Raw genomic sequence first — 15,522 nt, forward strand, 5'->3', positions numbered from 1 at the left:
ATTCACTCTTTGACTGTATCAAGTCAGCTTCACATTAATACTGTGGGTGATTTACCAAGCCCACTTGGGCCATGGCTTTCTCACATGTAAAACCAGAGCACACAGAGTCCTAATCTACACGTTTTCTGTAAAGATTGAAATAGGTGAGCTGGTTTATTGTAGTGACATATTGTTTATGATTTATTAAAGCTTGCCTGAGGATTCAGAAAGCAAAGCCAGCCACAAGCCATAGAAGCCAGGCACACACCTTTAATCCCAGGACTCAGGATTAAGAGGCAGTGGGATCTCTGCTAGTTCAAGGCCATGCTGAGCTACACGAAATTGATCCAGTCTTTTTTTTTTCTTTTTTTTATTAATTTGTTTTTTACATTCCAATCCCAGTTCCCCCTCCCTCCTCTCCTCCCAATCCCTCCACCCATCTGTTCCACAGAGAGGGTGAGGCCTCCCATAGGAAGTCTACTCAGTCTGTCCCATCATCTAGTTGAGGCAGGACCAAGGCACCTCTCCACCCCCACACCCCTGTGTCTAGGCTGGGCAAGGTATCTCTCCATATAGAATGGGCTCCACTAAGTCAATTTGTGCATTAGAGTTAGGTCTTGGACCGACTGCCAGTGGCCTCATATATTGTCCCAGTCACACCATTGTCACCTATATTGAGGGAGTCTAGTTCGGTCTTATGCAAATTCCCCATTTGTCAGACCTGAGTCAGTGATCTCTCACTAGCTCCAGTCAGCTGGTCGTGTGGGTTTCCCCATCATGGTCTTGAGTCCTTTGTTGATATTATCGTTCCTCAATCACTTTGATTGTACTCCAGAGCTTGGCCCATTGGTTAGTTGTGGATTTCTACATCTACATCCATCCATTTCTGGAAGATGGTTCTAGCTTCTCTGGGGTTGAGTATTGTAGACTGGGTATCTTTTGCTTTATGTCTAGTATCCACTTATGAGTGAGCATATACTACATTTGACTTCCTGGTTTTGGGTTACCTCACTTAGGATTTTTTTTCTAGTTCTGTCCATTTGCCTGTGAATTTTAGGATGCCATTGTTTCTTACCACTGAGTAGTACTCTATTGTGTAAATATATCATATTTTCTTTATCCATTCTTCAGTTGAGGAACATCTAGGCTGTTTCCAAGATCTGCCTATTACAGATAATGTTGCTATCAACATGGTTGAGCAAATGTCGTTGTGGTGTGAATGAGCCTCCTTAGGGTATATGCCCAACAGTGGTATTTGCAGGATCTTAAGGTAGGTTGATTCCTGATTTTCTGAGAAATCGCCATATTGATTTGTACAGGGGCTGCACAAGTTTGCACTCCCACCAGCAATGGAAGAGTGTCCTCTCAGACATAAGCTGTCATTGGCATTTTTGATCTTAGCTATTCTGATGGGTGTAAGATGGAATCTCAGAGTGGTTTTGGTTTTCATTTCCCTGATGGCTAAAGATGTTGAGCATTTCCTTAAGTGTCTTTCTGCCATTTGAGATTTTCTGTTGAGAATTCTCTATTTAGATCTGTACTCCATTTTTTAATTGGATTATTTGGTATTTTGATTTCTAGTTTTCTTGAGTTCTTTGTATATTTCGGAGATCAGCCCTCTGTCAGATGTGGGGTTGGTGAAGATCTTTTACCATTCTGTAGGGAGCCGTTTTGTCTTGTTGACCATGTTCTGATGGGGAATGTACTATGTATGTTTATCTTATTGACTGTTAAATAAAATACTGTTTGGCCAATGAAACGGCAAGTTAGGCAGGACTAGGAGTCAAAGAGGATTCTGGGAAATGTAGTAGAGAAGTGGTGATCCAGGCAGGAAGTGACATAGCAAGGAGACTCATATTTAAAGAAGGAGAAACAGGAAGCATCCCTCTTTTCCCCTCCACTCCTGCTCCATCGACACAATGTGATCCACTGGCAAGGAGGGATGCCAATAAGGCGTCCGATAAGATAAGTCTTATAGAACATATAGGTTTATGATAGTTAAGACTGAGCTAACAGATGAGAATCCTAGTCATTGGCCAAGCAGCACTGTACCTAATACAAGTTTCTGTGTATTCATTTGGGCACTAACTCAGGTGGGCGGCTGGCGTAAAGCTCACACGTGGTGGTGGGGCTCAGGTAGCTTTTGGTGGAAAGATTTATCGTAACAATGTTCTTTGCTTTACAGAAGCTTCTTAGTTTCAGGAGGTCCCATTTATTGGTTGTTGCTCTAAGAGTCTGTGCTACTAGTATCCTATTTAGGAAGTGGTCTCCTGTGCCTATCTGTTCAAAGGTATTTCTCACTTTCTCTTCTATGAGGTTCAGTGTGGATGGATTTATATTGAGGTCTTTGATCCATTTGGACTTGAGTTTTGGGCATGGTGATAGATATGGATCTATTTGCCTTCTTCTACATGTTGATATCCAGTTATGCCAGCACCATTCACTGAATATATTTTCTTTTTTCCATTTTTAGATTCTTTGTCAAAAATTAGGTGTTCATAGGTGTGTGGGTTGATATTGGGTCTTTGATTCAATTCCATTGGTTCACCTGTCTATTTTTATGCCAATAACGAACTGTTGTCATTACTATATCTCTATAGTAGAGTTTGAAGTCTGGGATGGTGATGCCTCCAATTGATCCAGTCTTAAAGAGAAACAGCTCACACAAAGGTGATCTTAGCACTTGGGATCACACGCCTTTAATCCTAGGACTCATGAGAGATATTTTAGACAGGAACAGGGTTTCAGAGCTCACATTCATTCTTCAGCCACATTGAGGATAGGAAGTCAGGTAGTCTCAGGATTCTCCATCCATGTTGAGGAGAACATAGCAGTCTGAGGTTTGGTGGAGCTAGGATCCCCTTTCAGTCTGAGGTAAAGTAAGAGCTGGTGGCCAACTGTTTTGCTTTTCTGATCTTCAGCTTGAAGTTTCAACCCCACTGTGAATCTCTGGGTCTTTTATTTATTATGCACAGTTTATATAAAGTATTGTTTTTTAGAACCTAAAAATGCATTTTTTGAAATTACACACACACACACACACACACACACACACACACACACACACTAGTTGTGAGTGACTGTTCTCCATTCCAGGGGACAACCACCTGTATGGAACCCCTCATATAGAGTCTGCAAGGAGACTCAATAAATTCTCTGGTTCCCCAGAGTGAACTTTGGTGCAATTGTGCCCTGGTTTGCCATTGAGACCTTGGGAGGAAGTGTAGACACTGCTTTACATCTCTCCCAGGGAAGGAATTTTAGCAACAATTGCGTACACCCCCAATCCTCCTCCTCTCTCCCCCAGAGCTCCCACAACAATTTCCCTGCTTACATTCATGTTCTCCTTCTCTTTTTAATAGCCCTCTGAATTCAGTCAGGGCTGCACACAGAGGTGTGGGACCATCTACCAGGGCATGGGCCATCTATCATCATCCACATCCTTAAAGAATTAGGATTCCTTCTGAAAGCATCCCTCAACTGTTATGCCTCAGCTAGGGTGGAGCTTGTTAAGCCCCTCCCATACCTGTAGTTGGTTGTTTTACTCTTTTGAGAGGCCTGCCACCCAGTTCCCAAATAAAATACATGGAGGCTTATTATTTCTTAGGAATTCCCAGCCTTAGCTTGCTTGTTTCTAGGCAGTTTTTCTTAAATTATCCCACCTATCTTTTGCCTGTGGGCTTTTATCTGTCTCTATGTCTGTGCACCTTTCTTTACTTCTCACTGTGTGGCTGGCTGTGTAGCTGGGTGGCTGGCTCCTGATGTCCTTCTCTTCTTTCTCTCACTCCTACATCCTTCTTGCTTCCCGATCCCGCCTTTTCTATTTATTCTCTCTGCCTGCCAGCCCTGCCTATCCTTTCTCCTGCCTTGCTATTGGCCATTCAGCTCTTTATTTGACTAATCAGGTGTTTTGGCAAAGTAGCACAGCTTCACAGAGTTAAGCAAATGCAACCTAAAAGAATGCAACACACCTTTGCATCATTAAACAAACGTTCCACAGCATAAACCCGAGTAACACATCTTAAAATAACATACCCATGCTGGAATGTTGCCTGGCTCGAGCTTGTGCTGGTCTTGTGCAGGTGACCACAGCTGCCATCAGGTGATGAGTGTGGCAGCCATGTCTGATTCTGAAGAAGCTTTTCACTCCCCACCTCCCCATCCTCCTGCTTGTACATTCTTTCCACTTGGTCTTCCACAGTGCTCTCTGAAGTCTGTCTAATTAGGGGGGATCACTCAACCATCACTTAGTCTCAGCACTTTGCCGTTTATGAGTCTCTGCATTGATTGTGGCTCCATACAAAAGGAGGCTTCTCTGATCAAGGCTGAGAGCAGCATGAATCTATGGGCACAAATGTCAATATGTGGAAGGCAGTTTGACAGTGTGTCCGTTAGTAAAACAATGGTAGTAGCTCTCTCCTATGGCCCTTAGTTCTGCCTCCCTCCCTCCCCCCTCTGTGTTTGTGTGTTTGTGTGTGTGTGTGTGTGTGTGTGTGTGTGTGTGTGCACATGAAGGCCAGAAGTTGATATCAGGTACTTTCCTCAATCAGTCTCCACCTTAGTTTTGAGACAGGGTCTCTCACCCTACCAATTTGAGCAGATGGACTGGCCAGCAAATCTTCGAAGTCCTTCTGTCTCTCCCTCCCCAATTTGGATTACAGGTCTTGCTGTGCCTGGCTTTTGTATGTGGGTATTGGAGAGCAGAGCTCAGGTCCTCACACTTGTGAAGCAAGCACTTTACCGAGTGATTCATCCACCCTTTGTTTATGGTGCAAACATTCAGAATCACTCCTTTCAGCTTTTGGAAGCACACAGTCCATCCCTGCTTCCCACACCCAGTTTTCTGATGGGGTCTGAAGGGAGGAAAGGCATATGAGCTTTGGCCTGCTTTTTGCGGTCCTTTTGAAACTTCAGAAACAACTTGATGATGTCAAAGGATGAAAAATCTGAACAGCTGATTCCATCCCAAGCATGGAGATCCTGAGGAAGAAAGACCATCACTGTGTAGGGCCATCTAATCTGTCTTGAGACATGAAGCCGCAAGGAAGAACAGGCTCTTAGCCTTGGCTGCCCACCATCCACGGCCACTGAAACAGAAAGCCTTCTGAAGCCCCTCGACCCAGTCAGTCTGCCATGGAGGGGCTTTGGCTGCATGCATGGGTGCAGGCTCTTTCGGTCTTCTCAGATTTCTCTTTGTTTTACACACTGTGGATGTGTTTGTTGGCCCAACACCAACTTTACCACTTAACCTCTGCTTGCCCCATAGCTGAGGCCATTTTTGCAAGGAACACACACCTCTGTGTCTGCAGAATCTTGGATCCTTTTGGGGAAAGCCATGCTCTGGGCTGGTGGGGAAGAAGAGGGAGCTATGTACACACAGCTGAAGATGACTTTAGCACAGAGTTTATTTAATACATCCTCCAAATTGTATTTTGAAGCATCTGTTAATAAGAAAGCACTCTCTTTTTGAGCAGCGTGAGGGTTTTATAAATGGAATTTGCAGACCAGCAACACTCCCATTAATTTTCCCTGTCTACAATTACTATCATTACATTCTTAAAGCACTTTTAAAATAAACTACCCCATGATGTCATGTGCACATTCTGAACTCCAGCAAGAGGGATGGCAGGGTAGCAGCATCTGGACCTTGGACTGCTATCTTTTAGGGAACATCTTGATGGCTGTAATTACTGTCATGTTATGGGAACTTTTGTAAAAAAAGGCGCCTGAGTTCCAAATAAAACATAAAATGGCTTTGATATAATAAATGTTACTATCATTGTTTAAAAATGTTGTGACCCGTCTGCTGTAGTTTCTGAGAAAGATATTTTCCAGCTCTTGATATTTCCAGCCCCCGCCCCCTTCATAGTCTATTACTGAAGATAAGGATGAAGCAAACGCTCAGGACAGACTTGTTTTAAATCAACATAACACAATGCCAGCATTGTCTTTCTTCAAGATGAACCTTCAAATTAAATTTGGTATGAGCTTTACCAGATCTCTAAACGGCTTTGTTCCAGAGACACTGAATTCACCCTATTAGGGAGAATTAATAATTCAAATGCTGTAGTTGTGGATAATTGCATTCATTAGGATAAGACGGGAGCTGAGGCAATTTCCTGCAGTGTGTACTGTGTGCATCACACTTCTGACCAAGGCAGTTAGAAGAGTTTGGACCACTCCGAAGGGAAAGGAGCTACCCCAAATGAACATGTGGTCTAGATGTTGCCTTCCCGTGGGATCCAGTTTTGGAGAAGCCTGTGACAAATTTGTCTCAAGGCACTGGACCAATTTCTTCACAAAGTGATGAAGAAGAATTGTACATATATGAAAGAAGACATCCATTGTGTATGCTGACCCCATGGTGGGATTCACTTGACCTTCCAAAGAAGTTTCCTCATGCAAAATTCATTCAACCTTGTGAAATCTAAGTTCCCATTTCATGATGGGTGTTAGCAACTTTAAGGAAGGCAATGCATCTTGCTTGGGCAGCTGGTAGATTTTGGCAATAGCATGTACACAGAACCCAAATGGAGCAATCTGGTCTGTGGATATTTTTTTTTTCTCTGCTTGTTTGCTGATAACATTGTTCAGTTTGAAGATGGACCTTCTGATGTAAGAGTTGGGACTTAACCAGGAAAAATTGATTTGACCTGATCTGGATTTCATCATGTTCAGTAAGTTTGTCATCTTTTCACATGTCACACCAGCTGACAGTTTTTCTATGTTCTCCCACTTGTCAACTGCTTATTTCATTTGGTATCATGTTTCTTGTTTTATCTACATTTTACCCACACATCTTTCCTGTGGATAATTAGCCGACCAGAGGATTGGAGGAACAATGCTTCAATCACCAGAAAGTTTCTTATGCTTCGCTCCTTGTAGTCAGCACTGGCCAGCTCCCTGGACTAGGCAAGTAAGATATCCCAAAACCCAATCAAGCAGAAACTCTGCTGCTGCTGATGGACAGACACATTGGACCTTCTCCATACGTGGAGCCAAGTTCATGGCTAAGGGCTGTCTAGAAGATTGCCCTTTTCTTACATGCTGGGCTTAGTCACTGTCCTTCAAAATGTCAGATTGGAAAAAAAAAAAACCTGTGGAATTGTTTGAAGGGATGTGTGATCAATTAATGGATGGCAATTTTCACACTACTCAAAAGCCTGGGTCGGGTTTTTAATTTTGCTTTGGTGGTTACAAATTGGAAGATGAACACGATTATTCTGTCTCGTAACTACAGCCTATATGAGTCCTTCCATGCTTCACTGTCTTCAGCATGGCTCCTGAGGACTGGATATTTAATAAGGACTAGTGGATGGGAGGAACATCCCAAAGAATCTTCTTAGAAAACAAATGGAACCTTCTCATGGAAACAATATTATTCCTTTTCAACATTAAGTAGTGCTTCATGAAAGGACATCAGAAACACCAACTGAGTGTCCAGTCCACTCTCTGTTTGTTGAAACATTTATGGTTCTTACTTAAGAGGGAGAAATAACAAGGAAAGAAATTACTACAAATACAGAACATTTTATTATAAAAATAAAAAAGGAGAGCAAATCTGTTAGCTCCTGCCAACTTTTGAAATATGAATTCCATTTGTCTTTATTACAGTCTATTCCCACAGTGCCCTTTCCATGTTTATTAATTTTTGAATGTTACTATTAAACAGAGATTTGTGCCTACTAGTAATAGTTAAAGCTACGGTCAAGAAACTTAAGAAATGAGAAAAACACATCAGCTCGTCTTTTCATTTTCACATCAATAAATTAGGACATGCACAATTAACTAGACTTGTTATCTTTAGAAAATTTTCTTATGTGTTATCATAAGAGAACACTCTGTCAGGTCTACACGAATAGTGATGACTCATAGGTACGTGATTCTTCTTACTAAGGAAAAAATGACACAGGAAATCCAATATAAATGAGCTGTTTTCCTCAGTAGTATAATAAAACTTGCATGCTGTGTATGAGTTTTTGATTATATCATTCACTGATCATCTCTAGGCTCATTTCCTTCCAGTGAAGAAGCCGTCTCCTTCCTCCTGGCACTGGCCCCCTTCGGCCACTAACCTTTAGCAATCTTACTCCCTCACTTGGGGAAGAGGCCGCCCAGTTACAGCCACCACAGTGTAGTATATTTTAAGGGCTGTAAATTTTTACTGTCAGATTTGAGCCAGGGGTGTTAAGCTCCAAAGATACACATCTGCTTCCTGCTCAAATGGTCTTTTGTTGTGCTTCTTGGTAGAGGGAGAGTTTTAAGGCCATCGGAATAAATCCCAGTGTGGGTAGGGTGAGTTATGCTACTTCAAGAAGGTAGGTTCATGGCTGCAAATAGAACCTGTCTTGACTCTATTCTTACATTCTGCTTGTCTTCTTTTCATTTTTCCATGATAATATTTTATTGCTATTTAATGAACAAAATGAGTCACTATTAAATTTAAAGTGAAAAATTATTTTGTAACCTGACTCAGAACCTCTGAATGTATCTGGTTTCTAAGTTTGGATTTCCTAGTGTCAGGTTTTCCTAAATAGCATCATATGAACTCAGAGCCAGAAAACAAATGAAATGTTTAAGAAATCACTTGGGAAGAGTGTGCCTATAGCCCATGCCAATATATCTGTATACTGTGAGTGTTTATTAAACACTGACTAGATTAATCAAAGAACACAGTATTAGATGCATATTTATCCTAATGCTCACTAACCAAAAGTAGAAATATGATAGACCAATTTCATAGCCAAGGACAACGCAAAGAGACAATATAGTCAACCTTCAATTTACAAATGGCTTTTTCTCTACTTTCTATTTTAATACTTTCTTTTGGAACTACCAATGCATTTTCCTATAGAAACAAAGTGATAAGTAGTGGTAAGGTTTCCTAGCAAGTCCAGAATACACTTTACTTGTATGTAGCTAAAAACTAGTGTGGAAGAACTCAATTGACAAGTTTTTATTTTTATTTTTTGTGGAAATATGCTTGTTTTTTCACCCAAATATATATTTGGTTGGAATACAAAGATGTCACATGTCTCAGATGGTAAGTGTATCACAGCTACACGAGTCAGGAGATGATCATCCCTTAGCCTCTGTTGCTTGGTGGAAGATAGCACAGCCGCCAAATGTGGAAAGTGTCAGCATGGCTCTCAGAGGTGCCCGAGCTGCATATGTTTGCTGACTGAGAAGAATGGAGTCAAGGGAGGGAGTTGCAAGAAGAGGGCTGGCTTGGGAGTGGGGAGGGATGACTTAAGTGTGTTGTCTTAAGAGACTTTAGCCTTTGAAGGATGAAAGAGGAGAATGGGTACATGAGGTCTAGACCAGGAGATCTTGACAAACATGGCTTTCTATTTCTCCTCAGATAGATGCTATCATGCTTTCACCTTAGCCCTCCTCCTGGTCACTGTGTGAAGGGTGGATGGGAGAGGCCGCCAGCATAGGACAGAGAGGAAGTCAGGAGTCTACTGGAGTCATCTCAGGGACTACTGAGGAGGCGCTGGGACATGCTGGTTGAAGGAAGAGGAGATGGGTTAGAAATAGGAGAGGGTCTGAAGATGGAGCGGAAAGAATGTCAGTGATAAAGAGGAGATGGAAGGATCGTCAAGAAAAATGAGGATGTAGAGGACATAGACTTGGGGGGTCTCTACTCAGAAGGTTGGTGATGCGGGTAGGTACGTGGGTGGTCTGTGCGGGAGACACCGCTGAAGAACTGGACCTTAGCCAGAACAAGACCATACTCAGCATGGAGGAAGACAAGAGAGTGAGTGGTTCAGAGATTGAGACTAAGGGGTGAACATTGGATTTCACATTGAAGAAGATGCTGGTGCCCTGAATTCAGTTTGGGAGATCAAGAACACATCTTTGTCTCGCATTGGTCGCTTTCCCATAGAACAAACAAGCAGTGCTCCAGTGATTTGTGGTGAGGGTGAGGCTATGTCTGGACAGTAGTGACCACTGAATTGGAACAGTGATTGTGGACAGCTGCAGCTCTGAATGGAGGGGAGTTTGAAGACACGTGTGTGCACGAGTGTCCCAGTGATGGTAAACCCAGTGTGAGTGTTCTTATGTTGAACAGTTGTGTGATGGTCAGGGCTACAGACATAGTTTATAAACAAATCTATTCTTACCACACACTATGTAATTATCTCCCGGAGTACCATAAACTAAGGAAGCATGAAAACACCATCCAAACAGTGTAGTAGAGCATGCAGACTGGCTCTCATTGGTCCCTTATTTTCCACTCTTCTTGGCATTCCTCATATAATAATTGTCTGTGGTTGATTGTTAGAGGAGGGAGAGTCACCTTTTGTTTCCCCCACTGTGAGACATGTGCATTTTTTATAAATAAAGTTTTATTTAAATTAAAAACAATCTTATTTTACATACCAATCCCAGTTCCTTCTCCCTCCCATTCTCTCCTGCCCCTCACCAACCCCCATCCCACCCCCCATGCACTCCCCAGGGGGGGTGAGGCCTCCCCTGGGGGAATCATCAAAGTCAGTCTCATCATTCCACAGGGCTGTCCCTTTTCCACATCCCAGTGGATGGCCCCACCCATGTGCATGCTGGCAAAACAAAGGGACTCAGAACATTGTAATTAAAAAGTAAAAGGACTGGAAATAGGGAAGGAGATGTGTTGAGGGGACTTGGAATAGGGCGCAAGGAGAGGAATGATCAAGGTATACTGTGCACATACGTGGGACTTTCAAAGAGTAAATAAAAAGAAATCTCTATACAGTGTAGCATCTTTTCAATGTGCTGCATGCATCTTGACTGACAGTAGGTGGCAAGGGGTGAGTCATCACTCCTGCCCTAAGCATCTAGAAGAGTCAGATGTGTTTTGGGAGAAACTCCATGTCACCTTTTGTGAAAAAGAAGTGCTAACAAGACCCTGCAAGAGGATCTGTTTTAAAAATCTCAGAAACCAGTAAAGCTTGCCGTGAACAGCCATCTTTCAGGGACATCGCTTGGTGAGCTTGCAGAGCATGTCCTACCCGGCCTAGCCAGCCCCAGAGAAAAGCTTCAAGAATTTCTTTTGTGAGTGCAGTTACAGCTAGCGAAACTAATCCATGGAGATGACTCACTCACTGGCAGGAAGTGACAGGTGTGGGTCCCAAACCCTGAAGAAGGAAGGGGCTGAAATCTGATGTGGTTTTCCCAGTGTCTTTATCAAGATGATCCCCTTTCCATCTGAGGCTATTCAAGACACAGCCAATGAAAGGAGAAATCTGTGCTACGGGTCATTCGGGGCTCTGGCACCAGAGATGCCTACTTTGCCTTTGAAGTGCGGACGGAGGAGGCACCGCCTCTGATGTTGCCTATGGTGTTAGAGGACGACTCCCCGTCCCAGCTATTTTTTCCTTACATCCATGTGACTTTCAGTAAATGCTGGTTCACATTGTTAAGCCTAATGACCTCATTGTGAGGTGGTACCTGATAACGCCACCACTCTAGCATCCACTGAGAGCTTCTGTGTGCTGGGAACTCTTTTTATGTGACTTAGTTCTCCTTGGTCGCTTGGGTGCGGTATCACTATATAGATGTGAAACTTGGGGTTTACAGAGGCTATATGTCATAGCCACAGAAGGGAGTTGGGGGTCTTAGTCTGAGGCACTTGGAGGCTTCCTGAATCTGCTTCTGAGCTCTTAGCTACTACATCAAGCACTATGTTTCATAAGCTAAAATCTTTGATGATTAATCTTCATTTTTATTTATGTTTTATGTGTGTGTTTGGCACCTGTGTGCTGGTGCCTGTGAAGGCCAGAAGAGGATGTTGGATTGCCTGGAGTTGGAATTATAGGTGGTTGTGAGCTGTCAGATGCAGGTGGTGGGAACTGAACTTGGGTCCTCTGGAAGAGCAGCAAGTGCTCTTACCCACTGAGCCATCTCTCCAGCTCCCATAACTAAAATCTCGCTGCCAGTGCCCAGTATTATGAAGTGTGAACTGTCTCAAGACTGAGTCATTTCTGAAACTGGCTTCTCTGCAGCCTCGATTTACCACTTAGTCTTGAGACCAAACTCCCATTCAAACTGTGCAGTAACATCACGGCTTTGCTAAACATCAAGGGCTTCTGAGAGTGACACATTAAAAACATGCTATTTTTGTGGGAACTCGAGGAAGAGTTCTCTGACACATCACTCCACACAAAAGCACCACCACAAATGGCTTAAACAGGTATATGTGCCTGCAGCTATCTTCCTTCCAAGAAACATTTACCCATGTCTATCAGAATTGAAATGTTAAGAAAACTTTGAATAAACAAACAAACCACCGTCAAGCCCCCTAACCACTCGTATTGCTGTATTTAGAAACAACCACTCAACATCTTGTTAAGTATCAGTATTTTATAAACAACAGGGGGATTGTGCCTGCTGTTTGGGCTGACACGATTCACGTATCCACAGCAAGTACTTTTCACACTGAGTCATCTCCCCAGCCCTTTTAAACTTTGTTTTAATAGAAGGAAATCTGTTTCCATATTAAAATTTCAAATGACTTACAGAAGTACAAACAGCAAAAGCCCTAACTTTTGGATTTGTTAGGTCAACATCTTAGAGTTACTCATCCGTTAGCAGACAGCCAATAGTTTCTTACTTCCCAGTCTGGAGTTTTCTGTGTGTGTAAGCATCCCTCCCTCTCCAGCCCTAACCCCACTCACATTTGCTGAGTGCATAATATCCTAGGAACCCTCCTAGGTACTGGAGCAGGGATGGGAGCGGATCTCCCATAAATCCCCTTAGTTTGGGCTGTTGAACCTTCCGGCTCTCATGAGATCTAAGCCGTGGTTGTTTTTCCTGCTTATTTCTCATGTTCACGAGCACAGATATTTAAGAGGTACCTATTTTCATTTGAAAGCAAACAGCTTTCAAAAAATTTCTCTTTTCCTTTAGGTGCAGCCATTTTGGAAATGTCATATTGAAAACACAGGCGCTCCCATGGCAACAAAGGGGGTTGGTTTGAAGTGGGCATCTCTTTGTTGTGGCTCAGAGATCTAAGCCTGGTTTCTGGGAAACCAGTTGATGTGGAAACGAAAGAGATTCTGTGTCTCTCACACTGAGCCGCCACTGGACTGTCAATCAGGAGTTTTACCAACTTGAAGGGGAAGTCTGAGACTGAAATCAGTTGGCACTTATCTGTGTGTTCCTGCTGACACTCTGTTTCTGGTTAGCTTCAGTGAATTGCCAAGAGGAGAAAACCACCTACCCAATGGCTTATGGAAGGTACTACATTGAACATTGACCTACAGCTCTCCTCTCCCTACTTGGAGAGGTCTGGTGACGCCCATGGCTCAGCGCTAGCGCATCTGCCTAGTACTCATAAGACCCCGAATCCCATCCTCAGCACCACAACTCTCTGCTTGATTGTGAAGGGTCAGAATTTTATCTTTTGGGCAGGAAGTACCCACAGGGCTTGTCTATAGAGCTTACTGATGCACATGGGGTGGGGGGGGGGACTACTGGGGAGGTGGCTATGGCTAGAAGATGACGAGCAATGAGGCATTGATTGCTCTGGTAAGCCATGCATGCCTGGGTAGCCAAGGTTCCAGGGAACTTCCTTTATTGTTGAGATTGGACGAAGAAATTGATGAACCGCTTGGGACTCTTGGGAAGATGTTCCACCTCTCATCAACAGCACCCCTCCCCCAATCCTGATTCAGAAGAAAGTGCTGCGCAGTCACCTGGGTGGGCAATGCCTTCTAGGTCCTCCTTGGGGTCACCTCCCTCTGCAGATGTTGCTACAGGTGAAGCCAGTTAGGAGAGATTGGTGCTGCGACCTGCAGGTCTCTTTCACAGGAGAGCTGGGCTAAGCTTATAGACAGGCAGAGCAATAGAGATGACAAGGCTTGAGAGAAGTAGATGACATTGTTTTCTGGTCTTAAAGGAAAATTGGACAGTTCTGAAATAAACTCAGAATGTTGTGTTGTGTGTACGTGCCTGCAAGTACCTGCACCGGCGTGTCTGTGTGCATAGGCTAGGGGTCAGATATTTTCTCCTCTTTCTCTCTCCATTATTTTTTTTTAAGATCTCTCATTGAATTTGGAGCTGACCAGTTTGACAAAACTGGCTGGCCATTGAGCCCCCAGGATCTCCTCTTTCTGCTCTCAGCTCTGGGGTTATGGACACTCATCACCATATGCAAATTCTATGTGGATGCTAGGATTTGAACTCATGTCCTCATGTTTGCACGGTAAGCTCTTCACTGACTAAGCCGTCTCCCCAACTTAAGGCACTTTGGAAGGAAACTGAGGTAGCAGTGTCTATAATACATGCTATAGGCAATGCACCTGCAAAAGTGTTATGGGGGTATAATTTATAGAAAGTTTTTATTGCAAAAGCATCACATGTTTTTTTTATTTTATTAGTTCAAATTAGGAACAAGCTTGCATCAAATGTCAATCCCTTCTCCCTCTCCCTCCCCTCCCCCCCAACATCCCAGCTGCCCCTAGCCATCCCCCCTCCACTCCCCAGGCAGGGTAAGGCCCTCAAAAAGAGCTCCCCAAAGTCTACCACATCATCCTGGGTCAGGCCTCGGCCCTTCCTCATGACATCACATTTTTTTATATGGTTTTAAGATAGAGACACACAGTTAAAGAAAATCCATTTGCCCATTCAGCTATGACCATTTGTATGTCTGTCCATCCATCCATCCAGCCATCCATTTGTCTACATTTGACTATTTATGTGCATTTTAGTTTGTGATTCATTTGTCTGTACACAGGTATGCTATGAACATTTTCTTATATTATTGAATGTGGTTAGCTGAATTTTGAAAGATTTCACTGCATGTTTTAGTAACTGTCCTGGATGGTTTTATGTCAACTTGACACAAGCTAGAGTCATTTGAAAGGAGGGAACCTCAATTGAGAAATGCCCCTATAAGATCCAGCTGTAAGGTGTTCTCTTAATTAGCGATTGATGGGGAGGGCCCAGTCCATGGTGGGTGGTGCTATCCCTGGGCTGGTGCTCCTGGGTTCTATAAGAAAACAGGCTGGGCAAGCCATGAGAGTAAATCAGTAAGCAGCACCCCTCTGTGGCCTCTGCATCAGGCCTCTGCCTCCAGGTTCCTGTTTGAGTTCCTGTCCAGACGTCCTTCAGTGATTACCAGTGCTGTGGAAGTGCAAGCCAAATCCTTTCTTCCCCAAGTTTCTTTGGTATTGATGTTTCATCACAACAATAAATACTATAACTAACACAGTAACTTTCAGACATAGTTTAAGACAGTCAGAATTATGGGGACTTAGATCTGTGGAAAATATTATCCATTCAGTATTAAGTTGATTACATAATATGCACTTGGTTTGGGGAAAGATGTAGTAGCTATACATAACTCTATTCTTCCTGTTAAGTGCAATTAAAAACTGTGCTACTAATTTTTTTTTATCAACTTGATACGAGGTAGAGTCATTTGGGAAGAGGGAACCTCAATTAAGGAAATGATCTCATCAGACTGACCTGTGAGCAAGCCCTTGGTAAATTTCTTAAATTAGTGACTGGTATAGGAGGGCCCAGTCTATGTTGCATGGAGCCATCCCTGAACTAGTG

This window comes from Cricetulus griseus, chromosome 5 (assembly GCF_003668045.3).
Source record: "Cricetulus griseus strain 17A/GY chromosome 5, alternate assembly CriGri-PICRH-1.0, whole genome shotgun sequence".
NCBI lineage: Eukaryota > Metazoa > Chordata > Mammalia > Rodentia > Cricetidae > Cricetulus > Cricetulus griseus.